At 38.3% G+C, this 21234-nt stretch overlaps 1 protein-coding gene across 2 annotated transcripts in view; it reads right to left on the bottom strand.

Annotated features, from left to right (window-relative positions):
* SGCD (sarcoglycan delta) overlaps positions 1 to 21234 on the bottom strand; it is a 910009-nt gene that overhangs the window by 373892 nt on the left and 514883 nt on the right. Inside the window, exon 1 of one of the 2 annotated variants that reach the window (XM_041747417.1) lies at positions 3002 to 3221. The exons of the other annotated variant lie outside the window; for it this stretch is intronic. The gene's annotated coding sequence lies outside the window, so the exon portion shown is untranslated. Of the gene's footprint in view, positions 1 to 3001; positions 3222 to 21234 lie in introns of those variants that run through there. 2 annotated transcript variants of the gene reach the window in all.

Below are 21234 nucleotides of genomic sequence, written 5' to 3'. Positions count from 1 at the left end.
TCATGGAAGAATCAAGTGTCCAACCAGGATACAAGAGTGTAAGAGTGCTGAAATCAAAGTAATTTCCAGGGATCCCTGGGTGGCGCAGCGGTTTGGCGCCTGCCTTTGGCCTAGGGCGCGATCCTGGAGACCCAGGATGGAATCCCACGTCAGGCGCCCGGTGCATGGAGCCTGCTTCTCCCTCTGCCTGTGTCTCTGCCTCTCTCTCTCTCTCTCTCTGTGACTATCATAAATAAATAAAAATTAAAAAAAAAAAAAAGTAATTTCCAAAGTCACTGTTAGTCCCACATTCATGGCATAAACCTTATTAAATTCTAATAATACATTTTCTACATTAAAAAAAATGTTGATCATCTAGATGTTATTAGATGAGTTTCTTTGTATTTATTTCAAAAATCTGTTTTAGTGCTCTATCTGTTCAAGAATGATGAAGATAGAGAGGCAATATCTAGGTAGTTATTTCTGGTTTGTGTCTATTTAAATGACAGTATAATGAAATCATTAGATCAACCATGAGAAAATCAATCCTCACCCTGCTATAAAAGGGGTCTTCAGATTACTCATACTCAAGAAGTTCTGAACTACAGGAGGGCCCAAATCCCTTCCAGATGGTCAAATTCATAATTCTATAAACCTCCTAACCTCATGAAACTAGTATTAAATACTTTCACCAATAATGTGGTATATGACCTTGGAGATGTTTCTTTTAAAAAAAAATATCATTCGTCAAAATGAAGCAGATGTTATTCACTTTATATTATTTTGAAAAAGTGTGTCTTTCTGTTAAAGTGTCCATGGGCAGGGCCTAGAACAAAGTGCTCCCTGCAATCACTCAACATCTCCACCTGGTCCTTTCACTCAACACCCCGAGGGGGAATATCTTTACATGGAAGCATATGGGTTAAAAATAAAGCCTGAAGAGCCGGCTCCCTCCTTGCTTAGGAAATTTGAACCCTCGGGTGTTGCCATTCTTACAAAATGCGCTGATTGCTTCCAGAAGGCACAGCAGGGCAGACTGACCATGGGGTCTCCCATTGTGTCAAGGGTAAAACAATTCTCTTCACTGAGGCCATGGTTTATCCACACACTTCAAGCCGAATGGATCAGTGCCTGCTGGTTTGCGCTGTTTCTAGAATATGTGCTTCATTCCCGTGCAAGATCTCCTCCCTCTGCCCTGGCTGCCCAGTGCGTGGTATGGCCACTCCTCTCTCCTGTTACCCACACCTCAGCCCCGGATTTCTCCTTGTCCACTTTCCCACCCCCTTCTTTTTCCTTTCAAATGTCAAGGGAGCTTGATTGGCCCCTCCTCTACTTCTAAAAAAGGGAAACTATAAAGTTTCCTCCAAGTTTTAGGCACTGCCGTTCATAATCCTGCAACCCGGAGCTGCCATTTCACGCCTGCTCCACTCAGTGCTTGACGTGCACTAAATTTAGACGAATATGACATTAGAGCTCACTTGAGTCTCCTTTTTCACCAGCAGTGGGCTTGGCTATGGTTCACGTCGGTTCCTAATCTGTCTTGGCATTTTGCTCACCCAGTAGGCACTTAGGAAAAACACAAATGTAGTCACTGTCTATGCTGGTATCCAACCGCACTCCCAAAAGTCCCAAGCCTGCTCCACCCAACCCAACACAAAGATGAGGCTGATGAAGAAAATATTTGTGTGCCATGTCTTGGAGTAAGAAACCCTGCTGCCAGGCATTTCCCAATCCCCTCCTCCAACTGCAAAGCTGTGGAGAAAATGAAATTGCTGGCAAAGAGGGCTGACTTTTCACCAACAGGACACAAGGTCTGCCTGCTTGTGTGTTTTACACAGAAAAAGATCTGAAGAACTCCAGCCTTTTATTCTTCATTCACCCATTAATCTTTACTATTAGCTACTCGCAGAGAGATTTTAACACTGAAGTAAACACACACCTGAATCCATTCATTCATCTACTTCCCCAAAGAGACTCTTGGCCAAGCCCCCTTTGGAGAACACCAGGGCTGTCACTGATTGCTCTGCCAGTAATCACAGAGCTGTAGTGAGATTTAGTCTAGCCCTTTCTGAGCCAAACCACTTTCTTAAATGCAGTTATGCTGTGTATTTTCTACATGCTGAACATAGACTAAGGCAGAACTTTCCTGGGGGAAGGGGGTAAAAATCTATATTGCATTATAGCTGATATGCATGGGAAAGGATTATTTAAAATTTGTGGAGTTTCTTAAAGCACTCTTTCCGGTAGGGTGTAAAATCAAAATCAATGAACTAAAACTCACACCATAACATTTCTATCTTTTAACAATGATTTTGAATGAACTACTGTTTTCTGTTATTCTTTGATTCTATTTCCAAAATACAGACAGACTGTTTCAGGGTAAAACTGCCAGTTACTTTGCAACTCAGAAAAGTTGAAAATTATCATAGAAACAGAATGACAAATGTCGATCCAGCATATTTCTAGGCAAACACAGCACTGGGCTCCTTAATGACAGCCCAAATCCCCTATAATAATAAAAGTTGCCAAGAATACGGGCACACGTATCTGCTCCCACACTCTGAAAGTATAATCCAAGACAGAAACTTCAAACTCTGATTCCTTCCTCAAATGAAAGCTATTTTGTGCTAACAATGCCCCTCTCAAAAAACTCTCACGAAGCAAAGAACACAATTTCGTCTAAAATGATCTTTTCTGCCCATGAACTGTCCTTCCATGCAGAGAAGTTGCAGAAGCCTGGAGCGGGGTGACCATACAAGAACATACTTTGCCTTCTCCTATTTGTGTTGCCGGCTCAACCCTAACTTTGCAAAGTGTCTCTGCCCTGCTGAGAATCCGATCTGGAAGAGGGCTGGGGGAGAAAAAGGATTACCACTACCCCTCAGTGATGGAATTCTAACTTGTACACACACACACGCACGCACGCACGCACGCAAAAACTCAGGGCACTTGCACACCAAACAGCAGGCTGAGAAAGTGAAGAGAAGCTCGGAAATACAGGAACTTAAGAGCAGGGCCCTACCTCTCCCGTCTGCTCCACAAAGCGGCTGAGGAAAAGCACCCGGAGCCCCAGAGCATCGGGGCGGCTCTGGAGGAGGCGGCCGCTCAGCCCGCCAGCGTGAGCAGGCCCAGCCTGCGTTCAGAAGCTGCCCCAGTCACATTTTCCAACTGCAGAATTGCAGCCAAGTCCCTGCCCATGCCTGAAGAATTTCCTGAACAGCATTCCCGTTCTTTTTCTGCCTGCTTTGAAACCGTACTCTGTCTGGACTTCAATACGGCTTTGTCAGGCCAACTCGGAGCCACTGGGCTGTCTCCAGCTATCAATGGGAAACACATGTGTCAAGCACAGACCCGCTCCCCAGCGGCAGCGGCGCCCATGGCTTCTGCCCGGCTCATATGCACAACCCCAAAGGAGAGAGCTTCTAGAACCAACTCTGATCGTTCAGCCATTCTCCAGGTTCGGCTCTGTGGCGCTGGGTGCCGGAGAGGAATCTCCTCCTCCTGCTCAACACTGCTCCTTTTTCACTTCTCCCACTGGCAGTCCTGGGCTAGCCCCCGTGGGCCCACTGAGTGCCTGCCAGCCCTGAAACCCAGCCTACCACAGCTGAGAGACAGGAATCCTAATTTAATTTCCCTACCTGCCTCGGCCTCAGTCACTGCTCACCATTCCAATTGCTGGAGTGGGAACAATATTTTTAGCATTTCTACTGTTGGTTCAGTACTTCGGAGTTGCCCCCCTCATCCTATTAGGTGCATCCATTGCGGCTGCAACTAAAAATAATGCCATTATTTTTGGGCACTCTTGTTGCTCTGCACTGGTCCAGGAATGTAACATTTCACATGCTCTTCCAGATGTGTGATGGTTAGAGAAAATAGAAAGGAGAAAACAATGTAACTATAATCAGAGTATGTCCTAATTCTGTGCACCTGTGATTGCTTCTGGATGACACTCCATCAAGGTGTCCTGAGTACATTCTGCTGGATTGCGTGGGCTACCTTTGATATTTCCTCTTACCATGAAACAAGAGGAAATCTCTAAAGATATGAAGAGAATACCCCTCTTCTCCCACACTGAAAACCCCACCTATTAAGAGTCAAAAGCTAAGTTGTCAAGGTAACATTGTAAAATAGAGACGATTTATAGAAAGCCTCATTTGTTTTGAGGTGGGGTCTTTTTGTGTTAATATTTTACTTCCCAAAAACGCACTCTAGTAGCAACTTATTTTAAAGAATGGGTTTGCCAGATTTTTTAAAACGTGTGTTCCTCAGGAGCTGTCGTAAATGATAGGATTTGGTGGTGTCTTGAGTTTAGCATCAAAGTGCAATGGGCACTTAGACAGGATTAGATTTTTGCCTTGGGAAGTAGTGTATGTGTGGTGGGGGAGGGGAGAATGTGCATCTCTAAGGTCAGGATGTAGTTACAGAATCAGAGAACTTTAGAGTTGGAAGGAACCCCAGAGACCATCCAATCCAAATTGTTTCTACCCTTCATTTTACAGAGGGAAATGAAGGCCCAGACAGATGAGATGACTCACCCAGAGTTGCAAAGACAGTTAATGCTGGATCTGAGGTTAGAAAATGGGATTTTGGCTAATTTTCTATGTGCTTTCTCCTGGCATCATGTGAGAAAGGCGATGACATCTGACCTTCACAGAAGTAGGCTTGTCATCAGTTGGCCTGGATCTAATCTTCATTCTACCTCTCCTACCGGCTGTGAATCTTGGCTAGCTTACTTAGCCCCTGTGAACCTCAGTTTCCTAAATCCATAAAATGGAGACAAAGGTGTACTCTACCTCATGGAATTGCTAAGGACTTGGTGAGATAACCCATGTAAAGTGGCCCATAAATTACATTAAATATCATACACTATATTTACTAAATGATGTGTTATTACAGAGCCTATAGATTTCAGCTTAGCTTTCTCCCAATGGAGCAAATATCAGACCCTTCCTCTTAACTAAAAAGCAAAAATTGTACTCTCACATCTAGTTTGAGTTCCTAAAATAAACCATTTGACTGACTAGTTTTCTGCCACTTTACCTTTACATAATAGGGGTCTATCACCTTAAACACAGACAAGTGTCCTTTTGCCTTAATGAAACATTAAGCCAACTATACAGCTACTTTTCGTTTATCCTGAAAACCTAACATTGAAGTCTTTCCTCAAGATTAACTCACAGGAAAGAAAACAGTGAGATCAAGTCTGCAGTTAGTTACATGAGGCTGAACAAAGTGCCATTTACAGAGGACTGGACCTTCTCTCTAAACCTTAAGAGCTCAAGATTACCATGCTAAAAACAGAAGACCATCAGTAATGCCCTAAAATAACAACAATCACACACACACACACACATACACGCACAATCCCATAACTGACAGAGAAATCTTATTGAGGAAACAGCTGCAATAAATTCTAAAGAGTCGGATTTCTACCTGGGATTCCAGAGCCCTGGTCTTCTAGCCAACAGTACCAAGTGGTTAATGAACTACTAGCTACTTATCATTCATGTTCGGTGTGCCAAACCACTTTTGCAGGAACAAAATAGGAGAAGAGGTTAATTTGGAGTGGTTTACAAATGTTTTAGAAATCAAATAAACAAACATAAAGCAACTGGAAAAAACAAGCTCAGACATATAAAAGGGCAGAACAATGATGATGGGATTCAAAAGATGCTTCCCTAATATCTGCCCCCACATATTTGCTGCATGGCTCATTTCAGTATGGGTATTTGGAGAAAGGTCAGTTGTGACCCAGCCTCATTATTAGAGCTTGAAAATCCTGAAAAGTGCTTAACTCTTCCAATGTTAAGAATAATCATCCAAAACTTGAAAGTAAGGCCAAAAGAAAATCATGTTCATTCCAAGTTTCATGTGCCAATTGTGTAACATGCTCTCTCAAGACCTAAGAGACACAGGAAACAACAGATGTTGGCGAAGGTGCTGAGAAAGGGGAACCCTCCTACACTACTAGTGGGAATGCAAACTGGTGCAGTCACTCTGGAAAATAGTATGGAGGTTCCTTAGAAAGATAAAAATAGAACTACTCATGACCCAGCAATTGCACCACTAAGCATACACCCAAAGGATATACAAATAACAGATTTGAAGGGGCACATGCACTCTGATATTTATAGCAGCATTATCAATACTAGCCAAACTATGGAAAGGGCCTATGTCCATCAACTGACGAATGGATACAAGAGGTATGGTTGTGTACACACACACACACACACACACACACACACACACACACACACTGGAATATTACTTAGTCATCAAAAATAATGAAATCTTGCCATTTGCAGCAACATGGATGGAGCTAGAGTGTATTATGCTAAGTGTAATTAGAGAAAGACAAATACCATACGATTTCACTCATATGTGGAATTTAGGAAACAAAATAGATGAACGTGCAGGGAAGGGAAAAAAAGGAGAGAAGGAGGGAAACAATAGGCTTCCTAACAAGAGAACAGAGTTGATGGAGGAAGGTGGGTGGGGGTTGGGCTAATGGGGAAATGGGTGTTAAGGAGGGCACTTGTGATGAGCACTGAGTGTTATATGCAAGTGATGAATCACTATATTCTACTTCTGAAACCAAAAGAAAAAAAAAAAGGAAAAAAATACCTAATGAACTGTGCTTTGTTAACTTCACTATTCACTACGAAATAAAGATCCCAAAATTAGTGAAGTTGCATTACCCTGCAGGCTTTGTCTATTAAAGATACAAATTATATCTTTCCAGGAGAAAAAATAATCCCAAGTGTGACGGTTTATTGCCCTATAAAACATTAATCAGTTTTTTATCCAATCTAGTAATCTTGTACTAACGTACTTTTACTAACACACCTATAAACAAAGAACTCCCTCAACTGTTCATGGAACCAACCTTACCATCATATGTACATCTTCATTAATTACTGAGTCAATTTTTTTACATCTTTTTACTTTATATTTGTAGAAGTCACATTTTTAACTTCTAAAAAGTATAATTTGATAGTTTCATTTTCCTCATCTCATGATCTCATGCATGATCTGTGCATGAGATTTATAACACATAAATCTCACATGAGATAGTGCATAATAAAGCACTTAAGGTGTATAGCGTATGGTAAATGCTCAAACCATGTAAGAGCTCCTATTAATACCATAATATTTGTTTTTCAGCTTTGTAAAAGACTCTAGAGATCACTAGACCAGATCACTCAACAGTCATCTTCCTATTACATCTTCCAGTCCTTGCTCTTAGATCCTATAGGGCCACTTCTGCTGGAATCCTTCCACAGATGTTAATCTCCTTGCTTTTCAGAGATTTCCTACTTTTAATGTTCTAAAATTCATAACTGAAATACATCTCCCTGTAACACATACAGATTCTAAAGGTGCTAACCATAAAGGTCAGGTTAAAATTCTGACCTTAAGGATCATATGAGCAAGAAAACTTCATTTTCAACTGGAACAAAAGCTCCAGGAGGACAAGGATTCTTGTCTGCACCATCTCCTGTCATTGTTTCCAATGTCTAACACTGGAAAGTAGTTGGACCTTATATTTACCCAATGAATGAATAAAAGCCTTTGACTTACTTGAAATCAGAGGACCAAAATCATCCTTTGTAAAGGATTATTTGATTACACTTTCAAGATATCTGCTGCCCCTGGATCATTTCTGTTCATTATGGTTCAGATTCCTTTTATCATCTTCTAGGAATGTTTTAGTGTGGCTGATTTCCTCTTGAAATTTGATCCTGAGAGGTGACAAACTTTTCAGGTGTGCTGGGTCTAATTTTTGGGCAGGGGAACAAATCTCTCACTTTTCATTAAGGCAATTCACAATATTAGGTTTGGGGTGGAGAGGGGTGGTGATAACCTCAAGTCATACTAAAAAGCCAGCTTGCAGAGACTCTTTATCACAGGTGCTCCTACATCTCCTACCTGGTTTACATCTGCAATTCTCAAGCCTAGCTTTATGTTAGAATCATCCGAGGGAGCTTTTAAAATGACCAGAGCCAGAGGCCCACACTTTGGTTCTACCTGAATGGAATAGGAACCTGGTAATCCAGGTGATTCTTGTACCAGCCGATTTAACATCACAAAGCTGCAGTGATAACTTTTATAACATAAACCTAATTGTGTCATTCTGTGAACTGAACTCCTTAAATGTCTTTCTTACCATTGCCTGAAAGGTAAAGACAGCAACTGTCACCAGGACTTGAAAGGCCTGGCTTTCTCTGGTCCCTTGTCTATGTCCCCTGTCTTATCTGCTGCCACTGTCTCTTCTTCAAAGAGATCCTGTATCTTTCCACCTGAGAATCTTTTACAAAGCTGTTTTCTCCTTCTGGAAAGATTTTTCTTTTTCATGGAACTTACCTTCACTCTCATGTTTTCAGCTCTTTAACTCCTATTCAACCTTCAACTTTATACTCCATTATCATTTCTTCTGGGATTTAATTATCTCTAAACACCCAGAACCAACAGCCTCCTGCTACACAGGCCCCAAAACCAGTACTTACCATGGATGTGATTACATATATATTTGTATTTTTACTTGATTCATGTCAAAATGTCCTGATAGAAAATGATTATTTTCCAAGAGAGCAGAAACTGCTTACTCTGTACTGTGTCCTATTTCTTCCCACCACACCTTGCTAATAGCAAATGCACAATGGGTATTTTTAAGTGAATGCAGGTTTTTTTTTAAACCCAAGACCAAGAAGGTACATACAACTCCATTTTCTTTACCTTGAGTTTTCAGACTTCATTTAATCTTTCTGACAGGTTAAGATATTGTATTGTAGTTTGGATATTGAGTTCTATTTCCAATGTAAATACTTCTCAAAACTAACAAGCCCTTTGTAAGACTTTGTGAGAGATTACCAAATCAGATTCCTGGCAAAGACATTAAGGTCTGAGGTACAAGGCAGGATGGCTATGATTACAGGGGACAGTGTTTGCTGTGGACAGGGCAGGTTAAACTGAGATACTACTGCAGGGCCATCATGAGGCACAAAGTAGTCAATGTCACAAATATGAAAAGAGGCATTCACCAGGAAATGGCAGTCAGAACTCATCCAAAGTACCCTAAGGAAAAAAGGGGGAGGGGGTTCCTAAATCATGTAACTCTAACCCCAAGAGATGAATCATAGGTGGATGGAGTGCAGCAGTTAAAATATAATGAAGGCTCTATCTCCCTCTTCTTCTCTAGGCTTGTCTTGGTTTCATTCTCACTTTTGCTCTCTCTGTTGGATAGTAAGATGTCCACAGGTGGTCTCAAGCTCACTTCCACAGGAAAAGTAAAATATCTTTTCCAGAAAAGGATTCTAAGCTTGAGCTGCACGCTAATCCCTGAACAAATCTTTATGATCAGGGAATGAGGTCCTCATGTTGGCCATATTGGGCTCATATGATAGTCCTGGGGACTAAAAAGAAGCAATCAGCAAAATCTGCACCACATGAACTGAGTAGACCAACTTGGGAATTGAGAAAAAATGAAGACAGACAGAAGTCCCGCGTGCGCTGTGGATGATAGGGCACCAAGACATGTTCATAATCTCACCCAAGTTCTTGAAAAAACATTGTGATGTAATATTTAATTAAAGGATAGAAAAGTATGTACTATAGACAAGCCAAAGACAGTTGAAATTGATTTAAACTAATAGCAGGTAATTATGACAGTAACATTATGCCAGCCATTCATTTCACAAATAATACCTGATGCAAAATTACACTCAGCCAGCTTTAGCTCTTTGAAACAGAACAATCCAACCGTGTTTTTCACTGGCCAAAGGCAATATTATGTGGTTTATTTAGAAGAGACTTTTTCTGTGAAGGAAGTCTGGCTCAGTGACAAATCGATGACCCACAGTTTTGAGAATATCTCCATTGGCCAGACATAGTGTCTAAGAAGAAGTCATTTTCTGCTTTGGAAATTCAAATATATGCATGGTACAAAATGAAGGATTCTCAAGCTATTTCAGTATTTTGAAAAGGAACTGACACACTTGATAATTAATATGGCTACCAATAAAATACGCCGTAAATATATCTTTTTAAAAAACTTAGTTAAATACGGTAAAGCAAATACTGGTATAATTACACAGATGGTCCCATGTATTATTTCCCTTTCAGCAAAAAACACTGATCAATTCATCCAAAATCCTTTCTGGTCCATAATTTCTCATTGTATTATAGGCTTGCTGAAAGGAAAACTCTGGAAATATCGCATTTTTATTTGGAAATAAAATTTATTGATCAATAAAGATGGGCCAGACTTCATGATAGGTACCCCATACTAGGCAAAATAAATAAGGTCTGTACTTGAAAAATGTTAGCACTGCTCATCTTTATTTTTATAGTCCCATCAGTGCTCAGTGGTACAAAATATAACTGCTGGATACAGGAATTCCAAGCTAATTATAAGCCCTCTGAATGAGGAGTGCTGCTTGAAATCAAAAGCCAATCCCCAAAATCCCCAAAATTCAACACCAAATTCCAGCAACTGTGCACCAAAAAAATTAAAAGTTGCCAACAGGAAAAAATGCAATGTTATACATTTCTAATTATTTGATCTTTAGAAGGAATTCATTTACATATATGAAAATGACATAGTTGGGCAAACTCCCAGCCAGCATAGTGTCTCATATATAACAGTTGCTTTATAACTGTTTAGTGTTTTACTAATAATGGACATTGCTAGTGATAAATAAGATTCTGATGCTGCTAACAAAAAGCTGAGGGAGTTCATCACCACTAAACCTGCCTTGCAAGAAATGATAATCAGAGTTGAGGTAGAAACAAAAGGATGCTAGCTAACAATGTGAAAAATGGAAGTAAAAAATAACTGATAAAGGGAAATACGTAGTCAAAGTCAGAGTCAAAGTCATCTAGTACTACGATGGCACAAAAAATGCCTCTTAGCTCTCATTTCAAAATTAAAAGATAAAAGCATTGAAAACAGCTATAGCTACAATAATTTGTTAATGGATGAACAATATAAAAATGTCAAGTATGACACCACAAGCTTAAAATGGGGGAAGAAGTAAAAGCATAGAGTGATTTTGTATGCAATTAAAGTTAAGTAGTTATCACCTTAAAATAGGCTATTATAACTACAAGATGTTTTTTATAAGCTATGTGGTAAAGAGAAAAAAAAAACTCTACTAGATACACAAAAGATAAAAACGAATCAAAGCACACTATCACACACACACATCACAAAAGGAGACAGTAAGACAGGAAGAACAAAGGAACTAAAAAAATTAAAAAGTGTCAAAAAAACCAACAAATAATAAGTCTCTACCTATCAACAATCACTTTAAATGTACCTGAATTAAATTCTCTAATAAGGAGACACAGAATGGCTGGATAGACAGAAAAAGACAAGATGCAGCAATACGCTGCTGGCAAGAGATTCATTTTAGCTTTAAGGATATACATATGTGGATAGTGAAGGGACTGAAAAAAGATACTCCATATAAACAGCAACCAAAAGACATCAGGAGTGATTATAGTCACATAAGACAAATAGATTTTTAGTCAAAATCTGTTACAGAAGACAAAGTCACCATATAATAATAAAAAGGTCTATTTAATTACCAGAATATAACAATTGTAAACATATATGCACCCAACATTGGGACATCTAAATATGTAAGGGTAAAACTATTAACAGAACTTCTGAGAGAAATAGACAGCAATACAATAATAGCAGACCTTCAATACTCCACTTTCAATAATGAATAAATTATCCAGACAGAAAATCAATAAGGAAACAGTGGTTTTGAATAACATTATAAGTCAAATGGACCCAACAGACATACACAGAACATTTCAGCCAGCAGCAAAATACACGTTCTTCTCATGTGTACATGGAACATTTTCCAGGATATATCATATGTTGGGTCATAAAACTAGTCTTAATAAATTTAAAAGGATTAAATTAATATCAAGTATCTTTTCTGACGACAATGGTATGAAATTCAAAATCAGTAACAGGGGTTGCCTGGGTGGCTCAGTCAGTTAAGCATCCAACTCTTGATTTCAGCTCAGGTCCTGATCTCAGGGTTGTGAGATTGAGCCCCATGTTAGGCTCAGTACTTGGCGTAAAGCCTACTTAAGATTCTCTTTCTCCCCCTCTGCCCACCCCCCCTCTTGCACACGTGCTCTCATCTTCTCTCTCTCTCTCTCTCTCCCCCCCCACCGCCCAAAAAAAAATCAATAACAAGATAACAACTGAAAAACTCTCACACATATAGAAATTAAACACACTCCTGAGGAACTAATTGGTCAAAGAAGAATTCAAAAGGAAAAACAAAAAAGTATTTTGAGGCAAATAATAACAGAACCACAACATACTAAAATTTATAGGATGCAGGAAAGCAATTCTTTTTTTTAATGAAGATTTTATTTATTTATTCACAAGAGATACAGAAAGAGAGGCAGAGACAGACAGTGGGAGAGGCAGGCTCCCCCTGGGGAGCCTGATGCAGGACTCTATTGGGGCTCCAGGATCACACCATGAGCCACCCAGGGATCCCAGGAAGGCAATTCTTAGAGAAAAGTTTATAGTGCTAAATATCTATATTAGGGGTAAAAATCTCAACCGTGTTTTTCACTGGCCAAAGGCAATATTATGTGGTTTATTTAGAAGAGACTTTTTCTGTGAAGGAAGCCTGGCTCAGTGACAAATCGGTGACCCACAGTTTTGAGAATATCTCCATTGGCCATAGTGTCTAAGAAGAAGTCATTTCTGCTTTGGAAATTTCATATAAATGAAAGACCAGAAAAACAATAGAAAACAGCAATGAAACTTTTTTTTCAAAAAAAAAAAAGGGGGGATCCCTGGATGGCTCAGTGGTTTGGTGCCTGCCTTTGGCCCAGGGCGCGATCCTGGAGTCCCAGGATCGAGTCCCACGTCAGGCTCCCGGCATGGAGCCTGCTTCTCCCTCTGCCTTTGTCTCTGCCTCTCTCTATCATAAATAAATAAATAAATCTTTTTTAAAAAAAAAGAAAACTGCGAAACACTTAGCTAGACTAACATAGGACAAAAAGGGACTCAGATAATAAAACAATAAATCAAAGAGGATATATTACAACCAATCTTACAGAAATACAAAGGATAAGAGACCATAATGACCAAGTATGCACACAAATAAACTGGACAACTTCTAAGAAATAAATTCCTAGAAACATATGACCTACCAAGAATGAATCATAAAGAAAGAGAAAATCTGAACAGAGTAATTATTAGTAAAGAGAATGAAGTAGTAATCAAAACTTCTAACAAAGAAAAGCCTGGGACCAGATGGTTTCATGGGTGAATTTTGCCAATCCTTCTCAACCCTTTCCAAAAAATTAGGGAGGGAGCACTTCCAAACTTATTTAACAAGTCCAGCATTACCCTCAACCAAAGCCAGATAAGGCCACTGCAAGCAAAGAAACTTACAGGCCAAAATCCCTGATTAACAGAGATGTAAAAAATCCTCAACAAAATATAGCAAACTGAACTCAACATCATATTAAAAGGACCATATACTATGATCAAGTGGGATTCATCCCTGGGATGCAAGAATGGTTCACCACAATAAATTAATGAATTTGATATACCCACTAATAGAATAAAGGATAAAAATCATATGATGATCTCAATAAATACAGAAAAAGCATTTGATGAAAATTCAGTATGTTTTCATGATAAAAGCTCAACAAATTAAATATAAAAGCAATGTACCTCCACATAATAAAGGCTGCATATGACAAGTCTATAGTCAACATGACACTCAACAGTGAAAAACTGAAAGCTTTCCCTTAAAATTAGGAATTAGAGAGGGGTGCCTAACCAGAGGGGAGGGGGTTGAAGGATGGGGAAAATGGGTGAAGGGGAATGTGAGATACAGGTTTTCAGTTTTAAGTTATGGAATAAAGAAGTCATGGAAATAAAAGGTATAGGATAGGGAAAAGAGTTAAAGGTGTTACAATAGTGATAATTACAATGGTATGGTGACAGCTGGTAGATACATTGGTGGTGAGCAAAGCATCGTGTACTGAGTTGTTGATCACTGTGTTGTATACCTGAAACTAAAATAACATCAGGTGTCAACTATACTTGAATAAATCAGAGGGCTCCACTCTAAAAAAAAAAAATCAAAAACAAAATACACAAGACAAGGGTGTCCACTTGTAATAAATAGATTACTTAAAGCCCTAGCCATAGCAATTAGGCAAGAAAAAGAAATAAAAGTCATCCAAATTGTACAGGAATAACTTAAACAGTATTGTTTGAAGACGACATAATCTTATGTATATTGTTTTCTTATCCTGAAGATTGTGACAAAAAAAATTGTTAGAATAAATTCAGTGAAGTTGCAGTATACAAAATCGATACACAAAAATCAGTTGTATTTATATACACTAACAAGTGATCGAAAATTAAGATAATAATCTGAATTACAAGCACTAAAAAGAATAAAATGCTTAGAAACAAATTTAACCAAGGAAATGAAAGATGTAAATACTAAAAAGTACAAAACACTGATAAAAGAAACTGAAAAAGAAAAAAATAAATGGAAAGATACAGGTTTATGGTTTGGAAAAATTAATCTTGTTAAGATATCCATACTGCCCAAGGCATTCAGCTTATCTAATTAATCCTTATCAATATTCCAATGATATTTTTTACAGAAATAGAACAAATAATACTAAAATTTGTACAGAATCATGAAAAGCCCTGACAAACCAAAGCAGTGTGAGACAGAAGGACAAAGATGGAGGTATCACACTTCCTGATTTCAAACTATACTATAGAGTTGTAGTAATGAAAACAGTATGTAATGGAATAAAAACAGATGCACAGAACAATGGAGCAGAAAAGAGCACATAAATAAACCCACACATATACAGTCAACTAATCTTTGAAAAGGCTGTGAGGAATACACAATAAGGTAAGGATATTCTCTTCAATAAATGGGGCTGAGAAAACTGGATATCCACATGCAGAATGAAATTGAACTTAAACTTGTGTCTAAACAAAAATTAATTCTAAATGGATTGAAGACTTAAATTTCATACCTGACAAGGTAAAAATCCTAAAGGAAAAGATAGGGAAAAACCTCCTTTATTTTGGTCCTGGCTGCAATTTCATGGATATGGCATTAGAAGCGCAGGCAACAAAAGGAAAAATAAACAAGTGGGACTACATCAAACTAAAACGCTTCTGTATAGCAAGTAAAATAAAATGGCAGCCTATGAAATGGATGGAAACATTTGCAAACCATTCATCTGGTCAAGAGTTATTATCTAAAGTATATAAGGAGTTTATGAAACTCAGTAGCAAAACACAACATGATTAAAAATTGGGCAAGACCTGAGCATACATTTTTCCAAAGACGATATACAAATGGTCACACATATAAAAAGCTGCTCAATGTCACTCATCAGGGAAATGCAAATCAAAACCACACTGAGAGAGAAGTTTACCTGTCTGGATGGCTATTATCAAAAAAGACAAGTGTTGGTAAGGGTATGATGAAAAGGGTGCCCTTGGACAGTGTTGGTGAGAACATGAGCTGATTCAGCTATTACGGAAAACATTAAGAATTTCACCCCAAAATTGAACATATAATTGCCTTATAATCCGGCAATCACAATTCTGGGTATGTATACCAAGGAAATTATATCAAGGTCTTGAAGAGGTATCTGCACCTTCATGTTCATTGTACCCTTATTCACCACAGCAAAGACTCAAAAACAATCTAAGTGTCCAGAGGTGGGTGAATGGACAAACCCGGAAGACACTGTGCTAAGTGAAATAAGCCAAAAACAGAGAGACATATATCACATGATCTCTCATATATGTTGAGTCCAGAAAAGTCAAACTTTCAGAAGCCATTAGTAGAATGGTGACAATTAATAATACTGCATTTTACACATGAAACTTGCTAAAAGGGTAATCTTAAGTGTTCTCAACACACACGCACACACGAGCACACACACACACACGGTAACCACATGAGGTGATGGATGTGTTAGTTCGATTGTAGTAATTATTTTGCAATGTATAGGTATATAAAATCATCATGTTGTATAACTTAAATAGATACTATTTTTGTCAATTATACTTCACTAAAGCTGGGGGAAAAACACAAACCAAATATTCTAGTATCATTTTTGTAATAGATTGCAGAAAAAATAATTTTACATAATTTTTAAAGCTCACAAATGGTGGGCCGTCACATATTCTGATCTAGAAGGAGACCAGGGATCATCGGGTCCAACTTTTTCATCACTTACATGAAAAACTAATACTTGAGTAACATGATGAAAATCATGGAGACGGGTAATATAGGAGTTGGCAAAAGATGCACATTTTCTAGGGCAGCCCAGGTGGCTCAGCGATTTAGTGCCGCCTTCAGCCCAGGGCCTGATTCTGGAGACCCGGGATCGAGTCCCACGTCAGGCTTCCTGCGTGGAGCCTGCTTCTCCCTCTGCCTGTGTCTCTGCCCTCCTCTCTCTCCCTGTGTCTCTCATGAATAAATAAATAAAATCTTAAAAAAAAAGATCCACATTTTCTGATACCTCTCTTGCCTCCTAGAACCAATGAAGTCATTCAAAGACATGGTTCACTCTTCCACTTCTTCACTTGGGTAATTTTTGCTGGGAGTCTGGTCTTAAAATACAGTTTGTGCACCAAGTTGCATTTGTCTGGTTATCTACTTTTCTCTTTACCTTCGCTTATGCATTTTAAGAACTTCTAAGTATTGTGTTAATAAAACTAAATGGAAATAAATAAGGTCATTTGAAAAATTAAAACATAAGTCCAAAGATAAAATGCTATCTTTCTAAGTTAAACGCAGGCAAAAATTGTCTTATGTACCTACAACCTTGCCCTTAACACAGCAAGGGCTCATTAATTATCTGTGGAAATGGATGGAAGTGAAACACTTCTATAACTTCAGTGGATGGCAGGGTTCAATGACAAGGTGATTTTCCCCAAGGCTTCCATCTTGATCATCTTCAACAGCCCTTTAGTATCCTGAGTCTCATCACTTGTAATTAGCAGAAACTATTAGAAGCAATAGACTGGGCCAATCTGGCTGAACTGCATTACTACCCCATCTTAGAGAATAGCATAGAGTATTGATGTAACAGATTTGTAGAAAGAAACCTTAGGAACATGTACTTAGTGGTTGCGGTGACATACCCTGCTCCTCATTCCCCAAACTGGGAAGCAGAAGAATCATAAACACCAAATAGATGGAAATAGAAATTCACAAGTCAGCATAAAAAGGCAAATTGGCTACCTAATCAGTGTATTCATCCCCAACTATACTACTATCTAATGAAAGAATGTGGTATTCAAAAGGTCATCTATGGATTCATAGAAGAAAAGAGAGCCTCCAAAGGAGAAAAGTAGGTGGAATTCATTCCAACACTGAATGAAGGAGTCTTAGTCAATGGGCTGTAGTCTCATTTGACGAGTGGCCATTCTATGCCAGGCTGTGGAGAGATGACTGATATAAAGTAGATGGGGTCCTTACCCTCAAGGCATTTATAGTCTTTGCTGGGAGAACTCGGTCCTTTGATGCCACTGATGATGCTGCCTCTGTTGGGCTAACAGCCTGCTGCCATGAAAAAATTCTATCTAACTCTTTTTGATTTCCAGTATATTAATTTTCTTTCTCATTATATTCCCTTTCTATGTAGACTTTATAAAGGGAGGGAAGATGTAGCTCTCTCGATCTACACACCACTTATTTTTCATTGCAAATTTACAAATTGGTATTTTTAATGTAAACCTCAATCTCATGAGTTTGGTTACAGGGAGTCTGCAATTGAGAGATAAAACCTCTCTTGCTGAGCTGATAGAATCAGCTGCCTAAGACTGAAGTTATGAGAGACATTCTGTGAAGAGTCTAAGGAAAATACTTACCCCATGAATAATCACTATAACATCTATAAATTTCCATGCCTAGGTTGTAGAATAATGAATTGGCAAAGGTTTATATTTATAGTTAGAGAAATGGGTCAATTCTTTCAGCACTCCATTTAACACATTTATAAGAGATCGTGGGAACTGAGCCACTTCATTTAATCCTAAGATATTATCATACATCAATACTTTATTTTCAAAAAACATTTAAAGATTCTAGTTTCAGATGAGCTACAGCAGCACTGAGGCTCCACGTAAAAGGTGAAGTCAACCTTCTTGGGTTTGGAGTGATATAATACTGTCAATAAAATTTTCTCCATTTTTTAGGAACTTATGCCAAAATACAAACATTTCCATTCTGAATAAATGCTTTTGAGGTTCTGGACAGATTTTTTTAAAGTTCATTGCATTTCAAGACTTTCTGTAAGTACTCTGTTGAATTTGAAACTGTAGTCTTTTAGTTTAATGCCATGAATTTCAAAGTATTTTTACACCTAGCTATATGAAATCGAATTAGGGGAAAATTTCTACTTGCCATCATGTTTATGATTTGCAGGAGTCAGAATTTCTTTTCCCTGGGATGCAATTCGACAGAGGTACATTATCATCCTAGTGCTGTTACTCTTAGCCAGCAGAAGATGGGAAGTTACATAGCCTCTCTTATCCTTGAGTCCTCATGTATAAAGTAGGAATAAGAGCAGCCAGCCCATGACACTGTACACAGGTTTAGCAAAATAATATCAGTAAAAGTGGCTTGAATATACATAGCAACAACTAACAAGCACTGAGTGCTTACTGTGGTTCTGCTTAGTAAGTGCACAAATATTAGTAGATATTGTTAAATTCTGCATGGGGATTTTTTTTGAGCTATCCCATTATTTAGCATTTCCATTCAGAATATAGGTATGCTTTGGTAGCAAGAAACTACTTTCAAAATAATATAGTCTACTATTACTTTTGCTAACTTCATAGTGACTTAATACAATTTCATTTCATCATAATGTAGTGGGTCCATTTATAAGCCTAAGCTCATTGTTATAACTATATAAAGCAGAAACTATGTCATTCTAGTTTACTTATTAAGTAAGAAGATCATATTTATACCAATTCCTCAATGGATCCTCCCTTAAAACCTAGTTTATAACCAGGCCTTCAATATCACTCATCTGAGTTTGGGCCACCACTTTCCGTCTCTGTCTCCAATCAGCCTCTTAAAAGTGCACTCTTTCTTTTTTTAATAATCCAATTAAAAAATGGACAGAAGACAGCAACAGACATTTCTCCAAAGAAGACATCCAGATGGTCCACAGACACATGAAAAGATGGCTCAACATCACTCATCATCAGGAAAATGCAAATCAAAACTACAATGAGATATCACCTCACACCTGTCAGGATGGCTAAAATTAATAACACAAGAAACAACAGATGTTGATAAGAGGAACGGTCTTACACTGTTAGTGGGAATACACACTGGTGCAGCCACTACGGAAAACAATATGGCGGTTCCTCAAAAAGTTAAAAATAGGACTACCCTATGACCCAGCAATTGCAGTAATGAGTATTTAGCCCAACAATTCAAAATCACTAATTCAAAGGGATACATGCACCCCTATGTTTCTTACAGGATTACTAACAATTGCCAATTTATGCAAGCAGCCCTCATTTCCATTGATTAATAAGTGGATAAAGATGTGTACACACACGCACACACATACACTGAAATACTATTCAGCCATAAAAAGAATGAAATCTTGCCATTTGCAACAACACAGATGGAGCTAAAGAGTATAATGCTAAGCAAAATAAGTCAGTCAGAGAAAGACAAATACCATGCAGTTTCATCCATATGTGTAACTTAAGTAACCAGATGAACAAAGGAAAAAAAAAAGACAGATAAAACAAGAAATACTCTTAACTATAGAGAACAAACTGATTGCTGGAGGGGATGTGGGTTGGGGAATGGGTAAAACAGGTGATGTGGATTATGATGTACACTTATGATGAGAAGAGTCATGTACAGAATTATTGAATCACTATATTGTACACCTGAAGCTAATGTAACACCACTATATGTTAACAATACTGGAATTAAAGTTTTACCTAAATAAAAAAATCATTCTTTAATCTTTAGACACTGTAAGTTTCACTCTTGGCATAAATAATTCAAAGCTTCTCATTTCCCTTAGGATACAATGTGAAGTTCCTAACATGGCTTACAAGATATTGGATGACCTGGACCTTGCACTTCCTGTGTGACATCCGAGGAAACAGTTTACAGGTCCCCTCTTGTAGGAAGCTATGTCTTTCTTCTCCTCCTTATGCACTCTGCTCTATCTTAAGTCCCCTGTTCTGGGCTCCAAAAAAATTTGATTTCTTTATTGTCTTACTACTTGCCATTCTTTATTGTTATTGCTTGGTTGTCTGACTGTTCAGCTACACTGCCAGCTCTTGAGGACATGCACATCTGTCCAGTTTACCAGTTGTCACAATAGCCACCACACTGTCTGAGCCAGAGTAGACACTATAGTAGTTGCTAGAAGAAGGAAGAAGGGAGGAGCTGAAAACTATGCTCAGAAATAGTACTGGTTGATCAGAAATCTTAATATAAAATAGTATTTATAATACAGTTAGTTTTATTCATAAAGTTCAATCTGAAAATTTTGATTTACTCTGGAAAGCAGCTACACTAACCGCTGTCCCACTAATGCCAAGTAAATGTTCATTTACTCTGTCCTCTGCCTGAACACCTAAAGTGCTTACTGATCAATGAAATTTCCACCTGAACTTAATTCTCTGGCTTAGGCTTTGTAGACTAAGTTTCAAAATAAAACTTGCAAACTGCTACGTTAATTAATACCCTAAATACTGTATTTAAATAAATACTGTATCCTTGAAGTTCAACTGAAATAAACTCTAAATACTGTATCCTTGAAGTTCAAATGAAATAAACTTTAAATACTGTATCCTTGAAGTTCAATTGAAATAAACTCCTCACCAATACAGTGACCCTCCTCTAGACTGAAATTTTGATGTTTAATTAATTTGAAATTTTTGACTAAATTGGCTTTTTCCCCTAAGAACTCTTTGCTGTATGGAATTATGGGGAACCTAAGACATCTCATCACCGATTCAGTGATTATAGATTTGCCACTTCTGAAGAGTTTCATGAAACATTAGCCAAGACTTCCAGGATGTATGGCAAGATGATGCTAGAACACCCCAAAGTGTTAAGAACCAACTTTATAAGCCATTGACATAACATCCTTCAGCCCTTCAGACTCGCAGAGCTTTACCACTTCAAAACTGATTTCCACAGCCATTCTGAGGTACTC

The sequence above is a fragment of the Vulpes lagopus genome, chromosome 3 (assembly GCF_018345385.1).
Source record: "Vulpes lagopus strain Blue_001 chromosome 3, ASM1834538v1, whole genome shotgun sequence".
NCBI classification, from domain to species: Eukaryota; Metazoa; Chordata; class Mammalia; order Carnivora; family Canidae; genus Vulpes; species Vulpes lagopus.
This window is presented reverse-complemented; position numbering and strand designations above follow the sequence as displayed.